Source organism: Quercus robur, chromosome 6 (genome assembly GCF_932294415.1).
Source record: "Quercus robur chromosome 6, dhQueRobu3.1, whole genome shotgun sequence".
Lineage (NCBI taxonomy): Eukaryota > Viridiplantae > Streptophyta > Magnoliopsida > Fagales > Fagaceae > Quercus > Quercus robur.
The window spans coordinates 43,898,232-43,917,892 of NC_065539.1; positions in this window are offsets into that span (position 1 = coordinate 43,898,232).

Here is a 19,661-nt window from a genome sequence, read left to right on the forward strand (position 1 = left end):
AAAATATTGCTGAAATAGTAAACTTGACAGATTTTCCTACAACAGACACAATAATGACAGACCCCCCTTTAGAAAATGAAATTTCACATGATCAAGAAATTGATCATAATAAACATAATATTCTGAGTTTAATTGACAGAGTTATTTTTCAAAAATGGCATGCAGAAGTCACTCTAGTAATTAATAAAGAATTCTCTTTGACAGAAGTTGCTTTGATAGATTCTGGAGCTGACATGAATTGTATATAAGAAGGATTAATACCTTTAAAATATTATGAAAAATCATCTGAAAGATTAACTCAGGCTAATGGAGAAAAGCTGATAATTAATTATAAAATACCTAATGTTCACATATGTAATGATGAAATATGTTTTGAAATTGTTTTTGTTTTAATTAAAGACCTTTCTTCTAAAGTTATTTTAGGAAATCCTTTTATGGTTTTACTTTACCCCTTCTTAACAATAGATGAAGGAATTAAAACTAATGTGTTAGGAAAAGACATACTTTTTAGATTCATTTTACCGCCTATCCCAAAAGAAATTTGTTTACTCAATAATACTTCCATAATAAAAGAAATTGACAAAGAAAGAATTGATAGGAAAAACAGACATTTATTATCTTTAAAGATAGAAATAATATATGAAAGAATTGCTAATCAATTGGAAAACCCTATATTGAATCATAAAATAAAATTATTCAGACAACAGATTGAGATAGAAATTTGTTCTAATCTCCCTACTGCTTTTTGGCATAGGCACCGACATATAGTACAATTACCTTATGAAAAAGATTTTAATGAAAGACAAATTCCTACTAAAGCTAGGCCAATAAAAATAAACAATGAATTATTAGAACACTATAAGAAAGAAATTGAAGATCTTTTAATTAAAGGTTTGGTCAGAAAGAGCAAATCTCCTTGGAGCTGCGCTGCTTTTTATGTTGATAAACAAGCAGAATTGTAACGAGGAGTTCTAAGATTAGTTATAAATTATAAACCTTTAAATACATCCTTACAATGGATAAGATATCTCATTCCCAATAAGAAAGATTTACTTGATAGACTTTATGATGCAACCATATTTTCCAAATTTGATATGAAAAGTGGATTTTGGTAGATACAGATAGATGAGAAAGACAAATATAAAACTGCTTTTACAGTTTCTTTTGGTCATTATGAATGGAATGTCATGCCATTTGGTTTAAAAAATGCACCTAGTGAATTTCAAAATATAATGAATGACATATTTACACCTTTTACAAATTTCTCAATTGTCTATACAGATGATGTCTTTATTTTTTCCAAATCAATCGAAGACCATTGGAAACATTTAGATATATTTGTCAAAATAATTAAACATAATGGATTAGTTGTCTCAGCCACTAAGATAAATTTATTTCAAGATAAGATTCGATTTTTAGGTCATAACATTTATAAAGGAACCCTAAGCCCCATTGACAGAGCCATTCAATTTGTAGATAAATTTCCAGATGAAATAAAAGATAAAAATTAGCTACAGAGATTTCTTGACAGTCTAAATTATGTTTCAGACTATTTTCGAGGATTAAGAAAGATATGTAGACCCCTGTATAAAAGGCTAAAAAAGAATCCTCCTCCATGGACAGACAAACATACTATGATAATCCGATAGATTAAAAAATATGTTAAGCAACTCCCGTGTGTTGTTATTCCTTCACCCAATACTTTTAAAATTGTTGAGACAGATGCTTCTAACATAGGTTATGGTGGAATTCTGAAACAGGTAGCAAAAAATAATGCTAAAGAACAGATTGTTAGATTCCATTCTGGTTTTTGGTCCGCTATCTAGCAGAATTGCAGTACTATTAAGAAAGAAATTTTATCTATCATATTTTATGTTTCAAAATTTCAAAATGATCTTTTTAATCAAAATTTTTTAATTCGAGTTGATTGCAAAAGTGCTAAAGAAGTTTTACAGAAAGATGTCCAAAATCTTGTCTCTAAACAGAGTTGTGTTAGATGGCAAGCTATATTAAGTGTCTTTGAATTTGATATTGAATATATTAATGGAGAAACTAATTCAATTCCTGATTTCCTAACCTGTGAATTCCTACAGGGAAGATTAGTTCCCCCTCTAATAAGAGCAACTCCCTAAAACCCAAAACCAGACATTCCTATGCTACTACTCCTATTCCCCCTAGCAGATTCCTCTCTTGCCCTTCTTTCACATCACCTGTACTCTCTTCAAATAGATCCCAAGAAAGATCCCCATTGACATGCAGCCCAAACCCCTTTGACCCACTCTCCCTAAGCCACACTCCAACAACCAAACAGACATATGCTTCACCCTCAACTCCTCCCTTAAAAAAACCATTTAACATAACTGCATCCTCTTTTCCCCCTTTAGCTTCTCCCTCTAATCAACCAAAGTACATATCCTCCACCTCTCAGGAAGCTAAAGCCCCGAAAGAAGACCATAGTATTGAACTCCCGAAAGATTCTTGGAACTTTATTTTATGGATTGAACCAGAATACTAGCACATAACAGATACCCTCTCCCTAATCAAATAGCTCATACCCCTAGGATGGGAACATCCAAAGACAGAAACATTAAAAACCCAGAAATTTTATGAGTTTATTTTGGTTGATACAAACTCAATCCTAGTAACTTATATGCCCTGCTCCCAAGACCCAGACAGAATTGGCTACTCTAAAGTAGTCATAAAACAAATCCTCACCCCCTCCCAATGGAAAGTACCACCCTAGATTACTAAGAATTTTTCCCAACCCTTTAACCCTCAATTTTATAATTATTATGACTATATAAAAGCCTGGGATAGGTTCCTTCTATTCCAAAACAATATTTACAGACATGATTTTTCTGCTTTGATATGTATAGAAAGAAAGATATAATGATTCCAAGATGGTTCATTGACTGGTGGAATTCTCATGATCCTGAAGCTATGATTCTCCCTCCTGATCTTCTAAAAGCTTATGAGACTTTTAAGAAAGAACCAGGCATACCGCACCTTAAGAATTTTCCACATCTCTTGCAATTTTATTATAGGTTTCTAGACCTTCCATGGATTATTAGATGGGAATTCAAGATAGAAAAGTATCCCCAATATCCTTTCCCCATGCTCACCAGAAAGTTTAAATTAAAATGGTGGAATAAGTTTAATTTTGATCACATCTGCCAAGAACTATAGAAAAAATCCTCTCCTTCCTAGACAAAAACTTCTAATTTCCTTCTAGAAAATAGTCAAGTCCAATGCCAGCTTGCCTCCGTCTCAGACAGAAGACAGCTTAAGAAGCAATTACTTAAAGCTATGTCACAAATTTCGAATGACGAAGATGACTCAATGATAGAGTCTTCCTTTCCAAATTACAGGACTCACCCAAAAATGTTCCAAGACTCTCAAGATCCTTATGAAATATGATAGAATAAGACAACAGATCCAAAAAGATTAGAAATTACTTTTGATAGATTATTATTCATCAGCACACATGAATGGTACCCTAACAGATTCCCAAACAAACTACTGTTTATGAATAGTAAAAGTTATTTCTACAAGGTTCCACAAGTTTCCACCAACATATTAACTTAAGTTAACTTTACTTACTCAGGTTACTTTTGAAGACATACCATGGTTTATTTCATCTATAAAAAGATAGACTCCGAAGATAGAAGTCAGGTCCAAAAATTTCAGGTTCAAAATTTCATAAGTTTTAGGTACAAAGTCTAGAAAGAAGATAACCCTCTCTCTCTCTCTCTTAGAAAGACTCTTGCAATCCTCCCTCTATTTTGTAATCTTGTAACCATTCCCTTTAGACAGACATAATCTTGTAACCTTTCAGACAGATTTTATTTTGTAATCTTGTAACAAAGACAGAAGTTTTTATTCAAGTAAGAATTTTACTAGTTTCTGTTTTCATATTCCATATTCCGTTTTAACCTATTTTGAATATATCTATTTTGTTGTTTTCTTCTTTATCATATATTTTATCATTGTTTATGCTTCCATATTACTGCTGGACTATGATTTTAGATAGAATATAATAACGAAAAAGAATTCATGTGATTAACTCTAATTAGTCGTATGAAGATTTATAACCAACTCCAAAATTTTGGGATTAAATTTTGGTTATTATTATTGTTGTTGTTTATGATTAAGTTTTGGGTTAATTACACATTTAGTCCTCAACATTTGCCTCATGTTTCAAAATAGTTCCTATTCTTCGGAATGATTCATTTTAGTCCTATTTTTTGTATGGGGCAAAAAGGTCCTCACATTTTATTCTTGCTTTAATTTTTTGTTGAGATTGTTTAGCGAAATCTAGGGATTTTTTTATAACAGCAAAGGAGAGGAGGAATTAGCTATTCAAATACTTTTTTGGTTTATTTTATGTCTATTTGAAAATAGAGAACAATCAAAATAACAATTATTGACGTAGACCTTTTTAACACAAACTTTATAATATAAGGTTTAAAACAAAATATTTAAAAGGATGAGGATTATTTCAAAACAAGTACATTTTTTTTTTTTTTTTTTGGATAGGAAAAACAAGTACTTGAGGATTCATAATGCTGGCTGGTTCAACTGATCAGATGGAGAAAGTTGAACAGATTTTAAATCACGGCTCACCACTAAAATAGAAATAAGAAACCGCCTATATGGGCTGGAGTTTGATTTTGTTTAGAACAAAACTTACACACAAATTCTCCTATCTTTTTTTTTTTTTTCTTTTTTTTAGTTATTATTTTATCACTATATGCAATATTAGGCTTTATCTATTATGGATTAGATATTAAATTCAATAAGACATTGTGTAAGACCCAAGTTTTACACTCTCCAATCCCAACATGTCACATAATCATATCATGTATCAAAAATATGCACAACCACACTTAATTAATTCTAATACTCATCTGAAAATTTAACTTAATTTGGAGTTTATTGAAATGTTATTATGTATGATAGGATGTTACACCTCATCCTTGCCGAATTTGAACTCTATTGATTTTATTAGTGTTTTTATTGAGAATGGTGTTTTCTCTCTAGCATGTATAATTTAGGCGTAAAACCCATTTTCGTCCCTACATTTTCATGCGATTCCCATTTTGGTCCCTAACTTTTTTTTCACTGTTTTTAGTCCCTATCTTGGAAAACGTTTATCATTTTCGTCCCTGCCATTACATCAGAGACGGAACTTGCATAACTGGCAAACGGCTTAAGTTAAGAACATTAAAATAATGCCACATAAATCACGTGGCTTTCCACGTCAGCATCTAAATTAAAAAAAAATTAAAAACAGAAATGAAAACCAAAAATTATATTAATTGAGATCTAAGTGTGTCTTGAACAAGAACACAAACCCAGATCTAAGAACACAAAATTAAAATCTAAAAATCACAAACCCAGAAACATAAACACAAACCGAGCAACAGATCTTCCTAGTCAACCAAACACAAAAGCAACAAACACAAACCCAGCAACTGATTTTTCTTGTCAACCAAACACAAAAACAACAAACACAAACCCAAACATTAGTAAGAATACAAACACAAACCCAGCAATCCATCTTCAAAAAACCTGCAATCCATCTTCAGAAAACCCAAGTCCAAACACAAACCCAAATCCAAACCTGACTACTACTACTCAATCGCCTACCATTATTGAAATCAGAGCCGGCGGTGACGGCTAAGAAGAGCTTGTTTGCACCATGAGTGACGATCTCAGCTGTCGATTTCCATACGAAGGAGCTAATATTGGCTTGACCGACCAACTCGAGCGATTCTTGAAGGACGGAAGCACCAGTGTCGAGTGAAGCCAGGAAATCCATGACGATGCGCGACGCTACTTCTCAGATCACCGACGTTTCTTTCTTCAACCCAGACCCAAATTCTCTACATTGCGTCGGTAGGTCTAGATCATTGACTTCGATTTCGACGTGATCGTTTTGATCAATCCGCTGAAACTCCAAATCGCGGTGGAGTTCGAGTCCAAATCTAGGTTTGGATTTGGGTCTAGGTTTGGTTCGGGAGCGTCGTCGTTTTGGGGTTGATCCGGGTCTTCGAAGAAGATGGATTTGAAGAAATCCATTATAGTCAGCTCCTTGTACCCATTTCTTATTGATGTTTGGGTTTGGGTTTGTGTTTGTGTTTGTTGTTTTTGTGTTTGGTTGACAAGGAATATATGTTGCTGGGTTTGGGTTTGTGTTTGTGTTTTTGGGTTTGTGATTTTTAGATTTTAATTTTGTATTCTTAGATCTAGATTTGTGTTCTTGTTCAAAACACACTTAGATCTCAATTAATGTAATTTTTAGTTTTTATTTCTGTTTTTAATTTTTTTAATTTAGATGTTGACATGGAAAGCCACATGGTAATCACTTGAAAATGTAGAGACAAAAATGGGTTTTACACCTATAATTTATTAAAATTTATACTTTTTTTTTAATAAAAAAAATTGCCTTTACTATTATTTTATAAAAAAAAAAAAAAAAAAAAAAAAAAAAAAAAAAACCTATACCACAAGTAGTTTAGACAAAGACTGTACGGAAAGTTTGTGGGTTTTTTTCCTGGTTGAGAAGATACTGAAAGTAATTTCATAAAAAAAAATAAAAACTTCTCTAATTTTGCAAAAATGACAATTACCTTAATTTTTTTTTTTTGGGAGAAAATTCCCTTAAACTTTGTAATAACAATACCAATAAATTGAAATTTATTACTGATTTTTGGAATATGTGATTCTCTAAGGTTGAAAAAAAAAGTCTGAACAAGGGTTAAATTAATAAATATGAAATTAGAGTGAAATTTTTAAATAAACTACATGAGAGGCCTAACTTGGCTGACCAAGGGAATAACGGAGGTGGCCCAAACTTCATGGAACACCAGAAAAAGCCCAATTGCTATATGTGGCTGAGACCCAGAATTATTCTCTGTAGGTGGGTGAGTTGGTACACTCCAATTTAATTTGTGGTATGATTTTGTGTAAATGGGGAGGTGGTACACACCCACTTTTCCCTTAAAATTACTCACATATACCTTTTCGACACAAACTTAATAATATATAAGATGAAAACAAAACATTTCCTTCTCAAAAAAACAAAACATTTAAAAGAATGAGAATCATTTTTAAACAAGTCTTCGAGGATTTATAATGCTGGCTCGTTCAACTGATCAGATGGAGAAAGCTCAACAGATTGAAATCAAGGCCCACCACTAAAATAGAATAAAGCAACCGCCTATATGGGCTGGAGTTTGATTTTGTTTATTCGAGACTGGTGTGGACTTTGAAAATGGGCCTTAACGGAGTAGCATGGCCTGAAATGGTTGAAGGGGTGGTTTTTAATGAATTTTTCCCTATTTTTTCCTGCCATGAGAATAGTTAAACAAAAAACAACCAAATAAAAACAAAAGAATAATGATAATTACAAACTATGTTTACAGAACACACCATTACAATCGTACAACTTCAGTTATAATTATAATTATGATTGTGATTTTCACCATTCCAGAATTATAATAGAAATCATGTTTTCAAAACATGATTTCAGTTGAGTATGTTTGGCAGTGTATAATTTAACATTTGTAACAATAAATAATTAACGAAAATAAAATTAGAGTAACCAATTGAACAACCAAAACAGATAAAAGAAAACTAGCAAATATGAACACAAGCTAAGGTAGGTCATGTTGCAAGTTCAGCTCTCTCATAGCTGACTCTATGTTACTGTACATTATAAGTAGAACTGAATAAACAATGTAAAATACAGACTATGAGACAAACAGTATGGAAAACCTGTCGCTCTGAAAGCACTCTAAGCTTCTTTAAAGAATGCCATATAAAGTGCAGGCCGCATTGTAAGTTCCCAGGAATGTCTTCCTTCCTCGTACATTTTCAAGTACGAATTGTTCTTGTTCTACATATGACATTTTTTTGTCTGTTACATTATCTTTGTTGCTTGTTTAATTACTATTCTATGTTCTTCTTGTCCTTGCTTCTTAGGAAAAATACCTTTGTTTGATTGTTTCTACTTGCTTAGGAAGACAACATACTAATTGGTTTTCATCTCTCTTGTTTAAATCTGACACAATTTTATTTATAAATCTATACGCAACTAATTGTTCTGGAATAATACTTATGTACAGTTACTTATGTGCTGTACTTGAATAGGGCGGAGTCAGAATTTTTTGTTTGGGAGAGGCCAAATTGCGGCACTAATATATTTATCAAAACAACCTCATACACATACATACACACACCCAACAAACAAAAAAAAAAAAGCTTAGAATTTTCAAGCAAAATTATGTTTGATGGTGATCTTTCATAAAATAAAATTCATTTTTACCATTTTCATTGTGAAATTTTTAAAAAGTTTCATTTTCAATACAAGTTATCAAATTTTATACTAAGGTAAGTAAAAAAAATCTTTCATTCGAACTAATGAAATTTCAAAAACATGACTGATCTAAAACTTAGAGGAATAAGTTATGCTTCAAACATATTTAAAGCTATCTTACTCTAACTCATTATGTGGTAGCTAAAAAGATATTTCATGTGTAGTTTTAGTGACAATTTTTTTTAATGAGTCAATGACTTGTTAATCACCACATAACAGGTTGAAAAAGATAGATCGATCTAAATATGTTTGATTCTAAACTTCATCAAATATTTAACAAATATAAGGGCACATTTTACAATAAAAAATAAAATTGCGAAAAATAAAGTTGTCTCTAACTATTAAACCAATTATTTTTTTTAAGAACATCATTGAACTAATTCAAATATTTGGAGGGGGCAACTCTTATTATTGTAGGCTAAATTTTGAAAACATTAAAATATATATATATATATATATATATATTTTTATAGGAAAATTTCAAAATTTTGAGAGGCCATGCACATGGCTCCGTCCCTATACCTGAAGGTTCCTCAATTAAATTCAATTGTGTGGTTGCATTAACTAATGAACCATATGGTTAATGATGACGTCGAAAATTGTCACCAATGGGTCACACTGTACTCGCGACTCGAATCGAACCTGCACGACAGAAGCAATCGAAGGAATCCTTCAGAGAGCACCGGTGTGGTGCCGGCCAAAGGCTCTCCGACGGTCAAGTTAGAATTCTTCTGTTTTACTTAGAGCGTTAGAGAGGGTCAACTAAAGCGTACCTCGATTTCTGAGGGTGGCAGACCTTTTATAGTGATAAAGGGTTGACTTTTCTCCTTGGTTTCCAAATCTTTTCAATGTGGGACTCTCATACAAATTCCCTTGAGTGTAGTGAGTCAAGATTTCCGTTTTCGGATCATAGGGCTTTTCTAGGCGATAGAGATTTTGGATCATGGGCCCTTACTGTGCCTGTCAGCGATGGGCCTTCAAAGCGCGTGGGATAACCCTTGCACAGGCCCAACAGTCCCAACCCGTCGCTTCAGGTAGGCCCGTCATGCCCGTCAGGCAGGGCCGTCAGGCCCGTCAGGGAGGCCCGTCAGGCCGTTCAGGTGGGCCCGTCAGTCCCATCAGGTGGGCCCGTAAGCCCGTCAGGTAGGCCTTATATCTTACCATCTTCAGTTGCCCCCTTCACCCCAATGGTCCGTCAGCTTTTAGGATAAAGGATCAATGGGGTGACGATCCAAATGTGAGGGTATGACTGGTATTTTCATGACGGAAGGAGGCTCATGAGACGGGGAGTTTTAAGTTGTCATAACGGGTTGACGGATCAACGCAAGATGGGATGACGGTTCAAATGAGGAGTCCGTCGGTCACACTAACTACAGACAGGCTGTACGAGGGTAATTAATGCCGATGACACGTGTTACAAGCTGATTGGACCTTGTCTCGGATCGAAGCGACGCTTCGACTTCCGTGCATCTCTCTTATAAATAAGGGAGTGATTCCTCTCATTTCTTCAGTTTCAGTAGAAATCAAGCTGTCAGAGCGCACCCGTCACCCTTGTCAGAGCGCACCCGTCATAATCTGCTGATCCGTTCATTTACCTTAGTCGTCAACGCCATCCTTCATCACTTCGTTGGCAAAACTGGTAAGTGCTCTTCTTAAAACTTATACTTGTTTTAATTTTCCTTACAATCCATACCCGTTATAGACACATAGACCGTCAGAGTCTTAGGCTCTTGTCGTTTCATGTAGGAAATGTCTAGTGCGTCGAGTAATCAGTCAGTTATTCGTGACGGGGTGGATTACGAGGAATTATATCCGTCCGGTCAACGAGAACAAGGTAGTCCAGATGATAGTAGTCCGTCCACCTCCTCCTCGTCCTCAACATATGAGGATCTGGAGGTGGTTGATCCAGAAGAGGGACCTGGTGTTGGTGAGGATCAAGTTGTCAGATCCGTCATTGGTGCTGATGGGCTCAGGAAGTTTGTCATGCTACCGGAGTGGACGGTGAATTTCTTCACGTCCGTTATCAAGGAAAAGCACTTTAAGACATTTAGGGATAATTATCAAATTCCAGAAAATGTTACGATCCGTCTACCCTACAAATCAGAGGGGTGTTACTATGACGGGGTAGAGGGAGTCGGGGTGTATGAGCAAATGTTGAAGGCCGGACTTAGATTCCCATTGAGTTCGCTTCACCGTTTGCTCCTCCGTCAGCTGGGGTTATCCGTGAACCAGATTTCCCCTAATGCTTGGAGGGTTTTTATAGCGATGGAGGTCTTGTATGGTGCCATGTCCAACGGAGAAAAGAGGCTGACGGTTAGGGAGTTTTTCCACTACTACCGTCCGGACGAAATTGACAAATCCAGGGGAATTTATAGCTTCGTCCCCAGGAGTCCGTTGCTGAAAGTCATCTATGACACGCCGGACTCAAATAGGGATTGGAAGAGCCGGTTCTTCTTCCTAGAGGGCGACGGTTGGATGGGTCGTCCTGGGGAAACGGATTTCATGCCCGTCGACACTACTTGGGGCATATTGGATCCGTCTAGTATGGACTATCCTCCAAACTTTAACATTACTAAGTTTTTTGAATATAATCTAACCGTCTTCTTTCTTCTTTTGTAGTTAGACGACGGCCCCAAATTGACCTTAAGGAGTTTGCTTTCCTTGAGAAAATTCTCTCAAAGACCAAGCCGGAGGAAAGGACTTGGGCGAAGCTGGTAACACTAAATACCATTCACTGGTATTGCGACGGACCGGAACCTACAGCGGCTGCCGTCAAGTACGAAACACAGATAAGGAGGCGTAAGTTCGTCACCCTTTACTTGAAAAAATTATGCATCTTATTTTTTGTTAATTAACTCCCCCGTCCATGTTTCAGAGATGGACGATGCTAAGAGAAGAGCCTTAATCCGGTCAAAGGCTGCAAAGAAGACTACTGACGACACTCCCCCTGCGACGGGCCCAAGCAATCCGTCTGTGAAGCGGAAGACTCAGCCCAAAGCGGACCGCCAGGCCAAGAAGGCCAAAGTGTCTTTAGATCCCGTCGTGGGACTCATGGCGGAGCCTCCGAAGACGGTCACTCCAACCAAGCACGGGGTTGGCAAGGGCTTGATGAAAGGCCCGTCTAAGGATGACGAGAAGCCGCCCGTCCTTCTTCGAGAGGATTCTAAGCATGCCTTAGAACAGATTTCCTCCATCATCTCGGCGGAGGATTATGAAGATTTAGGCAACCACTCGACGGAGGCCATGGGCGAGACGGGCCTGTTTGCAATTACACAGGTAAGATAGTCCGTCTACTACTCAAATACAACTTAAATCATCTGCCGAAAGTTTGTTTTATAACTGTGTTGTTATTTTTTAGGCAATGGTCATGATGAAGGGGCTGATGGGACGGTGCCTCAGCCAAGAGACGGCCTTGGATCGTGTACGGGCCAAGGCGGAGAAGACGGAGGAAGAACTCCTCCAACTGCGAAACTGGAGACCCAAGATAGAGAAGAAGCTTGAGCTGTCGAAGAAGGCAAGGAAGAGCCTTGAACAGATGACGGAGGAGGCAAAGAAGGCTCTAGAGAGCAAGAACAAAGAGATAGCCGAGCTGAAAGATGAAGTCCGTCAGGCTAAGGACGTGGCGGTTCGTGAATACCGTGACTCCGACGCCCTAATCACTGAGCTGGGCGATTCTTTCCATCAGGGCTTCATGGATGCCCTCCGTCAAGTAAAGCAAGCTTATCCAGACGTGGACCCTTCCAAGTTCAAAGTTGAAGACCCGGTTCAGTCATCCGTCGTGCCTGTTGCCTCCGAGGATACAGACGACCTCTTTGATGTCGACGACGCCGTTGGTGATGGGGCCTCTACACCAGCGAAAGTTGATCAAGCTGAGCCTGACACGGAGACGGTTCCTCAGCCCGTCGATAATGCGGACAAGGCTCAGTAGAAGGATTTTTTTTTTTTTTTTGGAACAATTCTCATCCGTTGTTGATGATATGTAAACATTGCCTTTTAATGGCCTATTTTGTTAAATGAATCCGTGCACCTCATTTTATATGTTTTGAATTTTGCCGTTGCTTGACCTGTTTATATCCGTTCATGTATAGGTATGTTTTTGATCTTAAAAATTTATTCTTTGCAAAACTTGTGGAATGTTCCGTCCACCTTGTGGACACTACTTTATTGTCTAAAATGATCAGTCCGTCTTGTTTGCTTCATCTTACTTCCGTCCACGTCGTGGATGATCCGTCCAACCTGTGAACTTTAAGTGGTCATCTTCTGAGGTGATCCGTCCATATGGTGGACTTCATTTTGTATCCGTCCATTTTATGGACTAAGTTATCTCCATTTAGTATAGTCCGTCCACCTTGTGGTGATCGTCCTTGTAGGATGATCCGTCCATCTTGTGAACTTAAAGTGGACTTGAAGTGATCGTCCATGCAGGATGATCCGTCCATCTTGTGGACTTAAAGTGGTCGTCCTTGCAGGACGGTCCGTCCATCTTGTGGACTTATATTGTGTCCGTCCATCTTGTGGACTTAGGGTTATCGTCCCTGTAGGACGATCCGTCCATCTTGTGGACTTATATTGTGTCCGTCCATCTAGTGGACTTATATTTTGTGTCCGTCCATCTTGTGGACTTAAGGTTATCATCCCTGTAGGATGATCTGTCCACCTTGTGGACTTAAAGTGATCGTCCCTGTAGGATAATCCGTCCATCTTGTGGACTTCATATTGTATCCGTCCATCTTGTGGACTTTATTTTGTGTCCGTCCATCTTGTGGACTTAAGGTTATCATCCCTGTAGGATGATCCGTCCACCTTGTGGACTTAAAGTGATCGTCCTTGTAGGATAATCCGTCCATCTTGTGGACTTCATATTGTATCCGTCCATCTTGTGGACTTTATTTTGTGTCCGTCCATCTTGTGGACTTAAGGTTATCATCCCTGTAGGATGATCCGTCCACCTTGTGGACTTAAAGTGATCGTCCCTGTAGGATAATCCGTCCATCTTGTGGACTTCATATTGTATCCGTCCATCTTGTGGACTTTATTTTGTGTCCGTCCATCTTGTGGACTTAAGGTTATCATCCCTGTAGGATGATCTGTCCACCTTGTGGACTTAAAGTGATCGTCCCTGTAGGATAATCCGTCCATCTTGTGGACTTCATTTTGTTTCCGTTAACTTTGTGGACAATTGCAATGACATACATTCAAGTAGAAGATCAAAATTGCATCTGATTATAGAAATGCGTAAAGGAAAAGTGCCTGCCCCCTTGGGCTTAAAAAAGGCACGACAAGATTGTAGCAAAAGAAAAACAGTTAAAAGAAAAACTTATAAAAAGCTTAAACCGAAAGAAAATTGGTTGTTGTTCGCCGTGTTTCTATTACTGGTAGTATTTCCTCAAATGCTCAGCATTCCATGGATGCGGTAGCTTTTCTCCGTCTGTCGTCTCCAGGTGGTATGTTCCTTTCCTTTTCCATGACGTAACTCTATAAGGTCCTTCCCAGTTGGGGCCGAGTTTTCCCTGTGTAGAGTCTCTAGTTGCACCCATGACCTTCCGGAGTACGAGGTCTCCTACTTGGAAGTTTCTGTGTCGGACCCGGGAGTTGTAATGTCTGGACATCCGATCCTGGTATCTAGCGATCCTTTGCTCCGCCGCCGACCTAACCTCATCTATCAGGTCCAGCTGTAGCCTCATTGATTCGTCATTCCTGCTCTCGTCATGGTTGTGAACCCTGTAACTTGTGAGCCCCACTTCTGCCGGGATGACTGCCTCGCTCCCGTATGTCAGTCGAAATGGTGTCTCTCCTGTCGGAGTCCTCGCCGTTGTCCTGTATGCCCACAGTATGCTCGGCAATTCTTCGGGCCATATGCCCTTTGCCCCCTCGAGCCGAGTCTTGATAATCTTTAACAGGGATCGGTTCGTGACTTCAACCTGGCCGTTAGCCTGAGGATGGGCGGGTGATGAGTAGTGGTTTTTTATTCCTAGCTGTGTGCAGAAATCCCGGAAGTGGCCGTTGTCGAACTGCCTCCCGTTATCTGAGACAAGGACTCTAGGAATACCAAACCTACATACTATGCTCCGCCAGACAAAACTTCTAATGTTCTTTTCTGTAATGGTGGCCAAGGCTTCCGCTTCTACCCATTTTGTGAAGTAGTCAATACCCACTACCAAGAACTTTAGCTGCCTTATCGCCGTTGGGAAAGGTCCCATGATGTCCAGTCCCCACTGAGCGAACGGCCATGGAGCTGTTATAGGGGTTAGCTCTTCAGCTGGCTGTCCGATAAAATTGCTGAACTTCTGGCATTTGTCGCATCTTTTAACGTAGGACTTAGCATCCTTCTGCATGGTCGGCCAGTAATACCCAGCTCGTAACAGTTTGTGCACTAATGACCGCGATCCAGAATGGTTCCCACATATTCCTTCGTGTACTTCCCTCATCACGTAGTCTGCCTCTTCAACCCCGAGACATCTTAGGTAAGGACGGGAGAAACCTCTCTTGTAAAGAATGTCTTTTATCAAGACGAACCTTGCCGCTCGGACTTTTAGCTTTCTCGCTGCCTTCTTCTCTTCTGGCAATATCCCGTCCTTTAAGTATGAAGTTATCTGCGTAGTCCAGTTTCTTTCGGAGCGTATCTCCTGAATGTTGTTGGGGTCTATTAGCGGAAAGATTTGAACAAAGGGAAGTACATTACCCGGTGTCATCATATGTTCTGCTGAAGCGGCTTTGGCTAGCCGATCGGCGAGCTCATTGTCTCCTCTGGGGATCTGGACGAACATTGCTTTTAGCCCGTCGACTCTCGCCCTTACTTGATCAAGATATCTCTTCAACCTTTCCCCTTTGCATTCATAATCTCCGTTTACTTGATTGGTCACGACTTGAGAGTCGCAATGCACGACCACACTTTCAGCTCCGGCGGCTTTGGCTAGGTCGAGTCCTGCTGCCACCGCTTCGTATTCTGCTTCATTGTTGGTAATGGGGAAGTCGAGACGGACCATACATTCAATCTTGTCTCCTTCAGGTGACAGCAATACTATGCCGGCTCCTCCAACTCGCTTATTGGATGATCCGTCGGTGTAGATGTTCCACTGGGGGGGTTCTTCTGCCCCCTTGTCCGCGTCATGCGTAAACTCTGCTATGAAGTCGGCTACAGCTTGTCCTTTAATGGCCACGCGTGGACGGTACTTGATGTCAAACTCACTCAATTCTATTGCCCACAGCGTCAGTCGACCTGCGGCTTCAGGATTACTTAGTGCCCTTTGCAAGGGCTTGTCGGTCATTACGTTCACGGTATGGGCTTGAAAGTAGGGCTTGAGCTTGCGAGCTGCCGTGACCAACGCAAAAGCGAGTTTCTCCATAGGTTGGTATCTTTCCTCGGCACCGCGGAGCGCCTGGCTGGCGTAGTACACGGGCTTCTGTGCCCTGTCCTCCTCTCTGATTAAGGCCGCGCTGACAGCCACCGTGGAGACAGCCAAATAGAGGAAGAGTTCTTCACCTGGTTGCGAGGGGCTCAGTAGAGGTGGTGAAGATAGATAGGTTTTTAACTCCTCGAAGGCTCGCTGACACTCGTCCGTCCACTCGAATGACTTTTTCAATGTTCGAAAGAAGGGTAAACACTTGTCCGTCGCTCTCAACACGAATCTATTCAATGCCGCTACCTTGCCGTTAAGGCTCTGTACTTCCTTCACGTTTCTCGGGGGGGCCATCTCCATTATGGCTCGGATTTTGTCCGGGTTAGCTTCAATCCCCCTTTGAGATACCATGAATCCTAGGAATTTGCCTGCCGTTACACCGAATGCGCACTTTCCCGGATTGAGTTTCATGTTGTAGGATCGGAGTGTGCCGAATGTTTCCTTGAGATCTTCCAAGTGGTCTTCCTCCTTCCGGCTCTTCACCAGCATGTCGTCGACATAGACTTGGACATTCCTCCCGATTTGCTGTGCGAACATCTTGTTCATTAGTCTCTGGTATGTTGCCCCTGCATTCTTCAGGCCGAATGGCATTACTTTGTAACAGAAGAGTCCTTGACTGGTTACAAACGAAGTCTTCTCCTGATCGTCCTCGTGCATGCGGATCTGGTTATAACCCGAGAAAGCATCCATGAAGCTTAGCAATTGGTGTTGAGCCGTCGAGTCTACTAGGATGTCGACCCTTGGAAGGGGATAGCTATCTTTGGGGCATGCTTTGTTAAGATCGGTGAAGTCCACGCACATCCGCCATTTGCCGCTCGTTTTCTTCACCATTACCACATTCGCCAGCCAATCGGGGTAGTAGACTTCCCTGATGAAGCTTGCCTCTTGGAGTTTGCGGACCTCTTCCGCTATTGCTTGGTCTCGTTCCGGGGGTGGAAACGAGGGCAACACATTCAACTTATGTACCATGACCGAGGGATCGATTCCTGGCATATCGTCATGGCTCCAGGCGAACACATCCTTATTGCTTCTCAAGAAAGCTACGAGCTCTTGACGGATTGCGGGTTTGGCAAGCGTTTCGATCTTGGTGGTTCGGTCTGGATTGGAACTGTCGAGAGTTATCTCCTCTAGCTTCTCTGTAGGTTTTGCCGTCGTTCGGTGTTCTTCTATGTTCAATGCCTGGATCTGGTCTTCCACCTCCATCATAGCTACGTAGCATTCTCGTGCGGCAATTTGACTTCCGCGTAGCTCTCCTACCCCATACTCCGTTGGGAACTTGATCATCAGGTGGTAAGTTGATGTTGCCGCCTTCCACGAGTTGAGCGTGGGTCGTCCAATAATAGCATTGTAGGCTGACGAGCAATCGACCACCAAGAATGTTACGTCCTTGGTGATTTGTTGGGGGTAATCTCCTACTGTCACCGATAACGTGACTGCGCCCAAAGGGAATATCCTACTCCCTCCGAAACCAACGAGCGGGGCGTTTGTCGGTATTAGCTGCTCCCTGTCAATCCTCATTTGTTGGAACGCCGGATAATACAAGATGTCGGCCGAACTACCGTTGTCGACTAACACTCGGTGGATATTGTAGTCGCCTGCCCGCAAGGTGACGACGAGGGCATCGTCGTGTGGATGGTGTAGGCGTCTTGCATCCTCTTCTGAGAACCCGATAATGAGGCCTTCCCTTCTTGCCATCTTTGGCACTGTACCCGCCAACTGGACATTCTGTACCATCCGAAGGTATGTTTTGCGAGCCTTTTTCGACGATCTGGCCGCGGCTGTTCCTCCAATTATCATCCTTATTTCCCCTAATGGGAGCCTTGGTCACTCGTTTTCTCGACGGGGGTGTTGTTCTTGTGGGTGTTGCTCCGTTCTCTCCTTGCTGACGAACTTCTTCAGCTTCCCTTGTCGGATAAGGGCTTCGATTTGTTGCTTCAAGTCGTAGCAATCGACCGTGTCGTGACCATGGTCACGATGGAAGCGGCAATATTTGTCTCTGGACCTTTTGTTAGGATCACTCTTCAGCTTTCCCGGAAACGTCAGGGATCCTTCGTCCTTAATCTGCATTAGGACTTGGTCTATCGGAGCAGTCAACGGGGTGAAACTTGTGAACCTTGCGCCCATATGTTTTGGACGTCTCTCCTTCCTTCGGTCTCCCATCCTTCCTTTCTTCCGCCCCTGGTCCTGTCGGGGATCCTCTTGTCTGTCTCTTTTCTTGGGTCTATCTTCTCGGGCTAATAGTGCGTCTTCAGTGTTCATATACTTGGTGGCCCTGTAAAGCACCTCCGACATGGTCTTTGGGTCGTTTTTGTATAGGGAAAACAAAAACTTACCCCCCTTCAGCCCGTTCGTGAACGCTGCCACTAGTATCTTGTCATCGGCTTCATCGATCGAGAGCGCTTCTTTATTGAAGCGTGATATGTAGGCCCGTAACGTCTCCTCCTCTCTCTGCTTGATGTTCATTAAGCAAGCCGTGGATTTCTTATACCGATGTCCTCCGATGAAGTGCGTAGTGAATTGAGCGCTCAGCTCCTTGAAGGTGCCGATGGAGTTTGGTGTTAGCCGGCTGAACCAAATCCTTGCTGCGCCCTTTAGGGTTGTAGGGAACGCCCTGCACATAATTGCGTTTGCCACTCCCTGAAGGTGCATTAGGGTCTTGAAGGTCTCTAGGTGATCGAGAGGGTCCTTGATTCCGTCATAACTATCCATACTTGGCATGCGGAATTTACTTGGCAAGGGGAAGGAATTGACGGATGCCGTAAATGGCGAGTCAGTCCGGTTGACAAGGTCGTCAAGATCATTGGACACTCGCCCCTTGAGAGCGTTCATCAGTACTTCCATCTGTTCCTTCATCGCCTACATCTCCGCGATGATGGGTTGTGGAGCTGTATCCGTCACTGAAGGGATGCTAGCGTCCCGTCGCACTTGTTTGCTTGGGGCGTTACTCTCTTGTGGTCCGTCATGGTTCCTCCTTTCAGCGCTGGTTCCTTCTTGATCCGCTCCTTGGTTATTGACGGCCGCACTCTTTTGGTTCAGCTGCTCTTCTAGGTCGTGGTTTTGTTTTGTGAGGCGCTCCACGGCTGCGGCGAGCGTCCTGACCTGTCTCTCAAGGGCAGTCGTAGGGGCTTCCCCTTCCTGAACGTCGTTAGTGGTTGCCATCGAGCGTGTGAGTACCATGTAACTCCTTTGTCTAGGAAGCGATAGTGCGCTATGTTACTTCTTTCCCACAGACGGCGCCAACTGATGACGTCGAAAATTGTCACCAATGGGTCACACTGTACTCGCGACTCGAATCGAACCTGCACGACAGAAGCAATCGAAGGAATCCTTCAGAGAGCACCGGTGTGGTGCCGGCCAAAGGCTCTCCGACGGTCAAGTTAGAATTCTTCTGTTTTACTTAGAGCGTTAGAGAGAGTCAACTAAAGCGTACCTCGATTTCTGAGGGTGGCAGGCCTTTTATAGTGATAAAGGGTTGACTTTTCTCCTTGGTTTCCAAATCTTTTCAATGTGGGACTCTCATACAAATTCCCTTGAGCGTAGTGAGTCAAGATTTCCGTTTTCGGATCATAGGGCTTTTCTAGGCGATAGAGATTTTGGATCATGGGCCCTTACTGTGCCTGTCAGCGATGGGCCTTCAAAGCGCGTGGGATAACCCTTGCACAGGCCCAACAGTCCCAACCCGTCGCTTCAGGTAGGCCCATCATGCCCGTCAGGCAGGGCCGTCAGGCCCGTCAGGGAGGCCCGTCAGGCCGTTCAGGTGGGCCCGTCATGCCCATCAGGTGGGCCCGTCAGTCCCGTCAGGTGGGCCCGTAAGCCCGTCAGGTAGGCCTTATATCTTACCATCTTCAGTTAATTTCCTTAGGAAACATGTCACATATGGT